Source organism: Protobothrops mucrosquamatus, unplaced genomic scaffold (genome assembly GCF_001527695.2).
Source record: "Protobothrops mucrosquamatus isolate PMUCROS unplaced genomic scaffold, P.Mucros_1.0 scaffold569, whole genome shotgun sequence".
NCBI lineage: Eukaryota > Metazoa > Chordata > Lepidosauria > Squamata > Viperidae > Protobothrops > Protobothrops mucrosquamatus.
This window is the reverse complement of record NW_015386871.1, coordinates 821,131-827,582: the sequence shown is the minus strand read 5'-3', so window position 1 is coordinate 827,582 and position 6,452 is coordinate 821,131.

Genomic DNA, 6,452 nt, shown 5'->3' with positions numbered 1-6,452 from the left:
AGCAACATTATTTGGCAGAAAGCAAGAGATGGCTGCAAATGCTAGCCATTGTTTTAACCCTAGGAAACCTCGTTGCCTGTTCTTCCTACTCCTGTTCTAGGCAGGGTTAGTATAACCTCAAACTGTATGTTATAGTTTGTGGCCAAATCTGCTCTGCATATATTAATAACTCTCACTTCCTCTTCCTGCTGCTGCTTTTTGCAGGGCCTCTGCAGCAGTTATTTCTGCTATATGATAGCTGAACTCGGTGGGAAAGAGAGGAAATGCATTCTTGCACTTGAGATATAGCAATAGGTACAGGTTGAGATTGATGCCTTATTTGGGGCTTGATAATGCTACTGTCTACAAATTTCCATCACACATAACTGCTCAGATTGCTACATTATTTAATGAATTTTCTTCCTTTCTATTTTTGGTGAACATTATTGTACTATAAATTAAATGTTTAAATCCGCAGTGGTAATCTTCCTCATACCTTTAGTTAATTAGATTGATTGGATTTTAGAAAGAAAGCTGGCAGTGATCTGTAAGAAAGAAGAATAATTACATTATACAGCAGTGATAGATTAATAAACTTTAACAGAGAAGCCATAATTATTCCACATGATAAGAGTAGTCAGATCCTTCTTCATTTTTGCAGGTTGTGAGATGGTGACTGAAACCTCCCAGGAATGGTTTTTTTTTCATATTTCATTAATCTGTGCAAGAAGACCAATGAGTTTTTTTTAACCTCAGTAAAACTGAAATTTAATGTCTTAACACCTTAGGACAGTGGTGGCGAACCTATGGCAGCGTGCCAGAGGCGGCACTCAGAGTCCTCTCTGTGGGCACGCGCGCCATTGCCCCAGCCCCGTCTCCGCCTGTGGCCTCCTCCTCTCCAGAAGCCCGCCTGGAGGAGAGTCGCCCCCTGGAGCAGCGCAGCCAAGGACATAGCCGGGCAGCAGGGACAAGACTCCGCCCTCACGCTCCATAGCGTGCAGATGCTGCTGCGGGGTGTGGGCGGAGGGTGTGGCTGTCATGGTGCTGCAGGGCTGCCTGGGTGATCTGCTACAGCGGGCCATTGAGGCAGTGCATGGCCCTGTGGGCTGGAGGAGCAGGGGGCGGGTGGGGGCAGGGTGGGGGGGCGGGTTTGGGGCACTCGGTCTCTAAAAGGTTCGCCATCACTGCCTTAGGACCTAAACAAGGAACAGAACAGAATACTTTCCCTATTTTAACACACCTGAGAAGTATACTGGATCAGACATACACATGTTTCTCTATTAGGTAGCATTGATTTATTACGTGCCGTCATCTTGGTGTTGACTCTTACCAGCCACAAAGCTAGGCCCAAGTGAATGGTCTTTCAGATCTTCGAACAGTGCATCCACTGCTGTTATCATTTCCATCCATTTTGTTGCTGGTCATCCTCTTCTCTTAGATTTCTCAAGAGTGTTAAGTCTTCACTCTTTCAAATATATACTTTCAAATATAATTTGAGTCTGGACATCTGTGTCTTGAATGAGGACTCTGGACTGATTTGTTTGATCCACTTGGCTTTCTGTGGTATTATCAGGAGTCCTTTGCAACACCAACATTCTATTTTTTTTTTCTATCCTTCAAAATCCAACTTCTGCTTCCATAGAGTAACAGAAAAGTATTGCCTCCACAGTTCTGATCTTTTATCTTCCCCAAAGCCTTCAATTGCTATCCTACCAAGCGCTAATCTGCAGTGTATTTCTTTACTGCTGCTTTACTGTTGGTTGGCAATCCTGCAAGGTAGAAACTGTCTACCACTTCAGTATGTTTATTTGTCAGTTTTAAGGCAGCTCTTTTCATTAGTTTGGTCATATTTGTATTTAATCTTTGTCTCAGTTTTTCCATTGGTGCTCTTTTGCTTTCATTTTTGGGAGCTTGCATATCATTTTCAGTTATCAGAGTAACGTCATCAGCATACTGCAGGTTTGTGATGTTTCTGCTTTGAATTTTAAATCTATACTTACTGTTTTCCAATCCACTCTTTTTCAGTATATATCTAGCATATACTGTAAATTGAATAAATTGGGAGAGAGTATACAATACAACCTTGTCTCATCCTTTACTGACCTGAAGTCAGTTTGTTTAACCATGTTGTGCTCAGACTGTGGCTTCCTCTTCTGTGTTTGTTTTGCATAAGATCCATGAGATACTCTGATTTGTGATCTTGAGGATGGTTAGCATATACTCAAGATCATATTATGGAAACTGATTGCTTCTTTTTCTGCTTTAACTTGATTTCAAACCTGTACGTTTGTACTTAAGGACTATTGCACAGCCAGCCTCATCTTTGCTATTACAACTGAGCTCTTCCACTACCTTTGTATCAATAATATAATCAATCTGAGTTTTGTGCACCCCATCTGCTGATGTCCTTATATACAGGTGTCATTTTGGTTGTTTAAAGAATGTTAGCAATAAAAAATATCACTGGTTTAGCAAAAACAGTCTATTCTGCTTCATTTCTGTTTCTTAGACCATAGGTCCAACTATCTTTTCAACCTTTCCTACTTTGGCATTCTAGTTGCGTTGAGTATCCCATGTTCACATTTCTTATCTTCTCTGTTCCCACTGTAATTCTGTCTTTGCAGCTCCAGCTTTTCTTTTCATACATGGCAATATCAGCAACTAACTGATGATCAGCATTTCAGGGTCTTTAATCTGATTGCATTGTACATGCCATTAACACTCTGAAAGAATCTCAGCTTTTTCTCAGGAGAACATTGAATACTATCTGACCCGAAGAGCCCATCCTCTGGCACTATATTGTCAGTCACTTTATACTATCTTTCTAAGTGGCTTTCTTTAGAGGAATGGTTTAGCATTGCTTTCTGCAGGGTATGAAATTATGCTTTTGCCATCGTCACAAAACTGATCATCCACCTTCAGCATTTCCTATATCAGTGATGCCTACTTGCTTTAAATAGCTGAGTAGCATTCATATCTTGAGTGACACTACTCGGTACAATACTCTTGGTGTACATTCCCAGCATTCTTCACTCATCACTTCCAGGAACACCACCACCACTACAATGAACTAATGTGGCAGGATTGCTTCAGCAGAATTATTATATAATGGCTTTCTCTGACTTGGAAGTCTGCTATATGTGTTGTATTTCAGTTCCCATAATTCCTGGTATTAGATTGCAGTCCAATGGATGACTGCTACAAATAGAACAATGACTAAAGTAATTGTTCATACTATCTTGAGCCGGGAAGAATATCCTGCTGTTACCTCCTTATACAATTTACAATAATCAAGCTGTCCATCAGTGCATCAAGACCTAAGTTTAAAATTTCACCAGATAATATAAAATCTATAGTTGGAATTATATTACTACCGTATATATTATAAAGTGCATATCATCTCATATGCAACACATTTATGAGGAATTCTAAGAAATATATTTATTTAGACAATTTCTACCCTGTCTTTCTCTTGAAAATACAATCATAAATATTTCAGAATTAAATAAAACTCATTATAGATAGTAAATTCAAAGTAATCTATTTTATGCTTGTTTTCTTCACTTGTCTTTTAGGAATTTTTTACAAAATTGAGTTATGCAGAATTCCCAGACCAATGCACTGAAAAACTCTTTAATTCTGACTACTGTTATCCTTAGAATTATTTTTAAAAAGTATATTTGCAATTAACCTTAATCACCACTATTCATTTTATAGATGCAGTCACAGCAGCAATAATTTAATGATTTTCCCCTATAGCCTATGAATCAAAAGTCTTGCTTCCACTGAATTGAAATGAATACTACTATAAGCTGCTTTTAAAAAGTGTTGTAACATGCTTAGGGTTTCAATAGAAGACCTACAGAAAATTCTAGGCCTCAGAAGAAAAATCAACAATTGCTCAATAATTTCAGTTACATATACAATTCAGAACCTGTGTAGCAGTTCTAATTTATGTGTAGCAGTTCTAATTTAATTCCATGAACATCTAGATTTAGGGCATTGTAGATGCCAAGATATATCATTCACCTTTTTTCTCATCTATAACTATAGGTAGTTCTTGCTTAGCAACCACAATTGGGAACCACAAACTCAATTGTTAAACAAAGTCGCTAAGTAAAATTGTGACTCTGCTTATGATCTTAACTTCAATTCCCTTTTGCTTTATAAACTTGCGAAGATCATACGTGTGAAGATTAATTGTAAAGTTACTTTTTGATCACTGTTGTAACTACAAACAGTCCCTAAACATGGACTACTTGTATAGAACTGATTTCTTCTTAACTCGACTATGTCTGCTTTCCTGCCTTGTTTTTCCTTCAGATTTCCTACTTCTCAGACCATAATTTGAATCAAATTCCTGATTAACGGTCAAAATCCTAGACAAAATAAAACTTACAGAAGACAGCTACAAAATTGATTAAAACGTATACCAAATAAAACATGGATAATCATGCTTGCACTAGTTGCTATCAGCCATATGTGAATTTTATAAGCCACAGGAACAAAGTTTGCATCTGCTAGTAAAAAGTAAACATTCAGTCAATTCTGGGAAGGCATCAGTTGCTCTTTATGTCTCAATAGAAGTTACAATACAATAATATACATTTGTTTCAATATTTATGAGGGCAAATACAGGGCATATTCTCCATATATAGCAAGTGAATAGCACCAAGCAGTTACTAAGGGGATTACCTATAGATGAAGAGGAAACTTGGAGAAGGAAGCAAGTGGTCAACAGTCAGGAAAGTAGTTAATACATGTAAGAAGGAAAACAATGAAAGATGTGTGTGGTTTCTGTAATCATACAATAAGGTTCTTGTTTGACTCTCAGCTGAACGTGTGAATGACCTCCAGTTAAGTAGCTCAGTGGTCCTGTCAGATAACAAGACATTTTGTTGGAAGGATATAAACTGTTAATGGTTGTTTTCAGTTATAAAAGCAGAATTTAGGGATGGGCAGCAACTGCATGATGCAAGTCTAACTGTTTCCTGAAGTTATTTCCAGTAGCACCAAGACAAACGTTTCTGAAAGGGCTCAACTAGGATATGAAGGAGATCACTGTCCAGAGCTGCTCATCACCAGTACTTCGGAACTGAGAATCCATTTTGCATTGTAAATGAGTGCTGCTAATTAACTGAACCTTCAAAAAATGTTCTTAACTTTTTAAAAAAGACTACTGGCCTCAATCATATTCTGTAATACTGAATTTCATAACTTAACCAAATGATATGAAATGAACATCTTATCAGCTGTGAATCTATTACTATAATCAACATGTGGGTATGTGGATATGTGTGTATACATTTCAATACATGCATAGGCTCTTCGGTGCAAATATTAAGGCACCGCTGGTCAATATTATGATTCAGCATTTGGAAGTGGTTATTTCTGGAAAAATGGTATTACAATGAAGTAACTAAAAGGATCTCCAAGCATTTGCATTTTTCACATTCACAGTTTTTTTAGTTTGAAACTAAATAATTGCATGTAGAAAGCAAAAGAAAGCTGTGTTCACCCTTGTTTCAGCTTCTGTTCATTTAGGGAATCCTTGAAACACAGCTTGGTGATGCCTAAACTTTGGCATACTGATTGCACATATTTTTTTCATCTGTATCTTATTTCTGTATTCCTGTTGAAAACTGACAGGTAAACTCATGTTTAAAAACTTGCCTGAACCAGGACAAAAAAAGAAAAATGTAATTATAGAAGCATTAGAAATATTTTAAATTTGGTCCATGTGACTTTGTATTCATAAGAATGGAGTGGAGTTTTTTAAAAAGCATGGAAAGATGAAGGTGAAAAAACGTGCATTACAAAGTTGTATAATTTACCTACTTCCACAAGTATCAAGGAGACCAGCATGGCATATTCATGGTTTCATTATGGAGGCTTTGCTTTTAAAAAAAAACACCAAGTTTTTAACTGCTATAGTTGAGAAGATGTTGGTAACAGCATTAAATATCCAGAACTAGAGATGATGGAGAATAAATCAGCAGGCATGTGAGGTAATATCACCATGCAACAAAACGCTGTATCTTGTACGCTTCAGAATCTACATTTCCTAAGAGTAGTTTTTATTCTGATGTTTATTTTCTTTCTGCATCAGAGGTTAATTTGTAGTGCTGGTGCAGGATGCAGCTGAAAATATCCAGAAAGGCAAGATATCATTTATTATTATGAATATTCTTTTGGTGGCCAAAACTAAACAGTTGGAATCACTACACATTATTAGCCTTGCTTGAAGAGATCCAAGCCTTTGAAACATCTGTCTTTGCTTAGAGGTAATACTGATCAATTCTATTTGAGATCCTGTTTGGGAACACTTATAAGTCAGATAAGCATGAGTGTATGTTATAGCTAGTTTTCTCTGACCTGTTCACACAGTATGCTAAGCCATAAGGAAGCTTGTTCAGCCTTACTACAGCTTATTGTGTAAACCTAGATTTGATGGCATATTGTGTAAATCATGA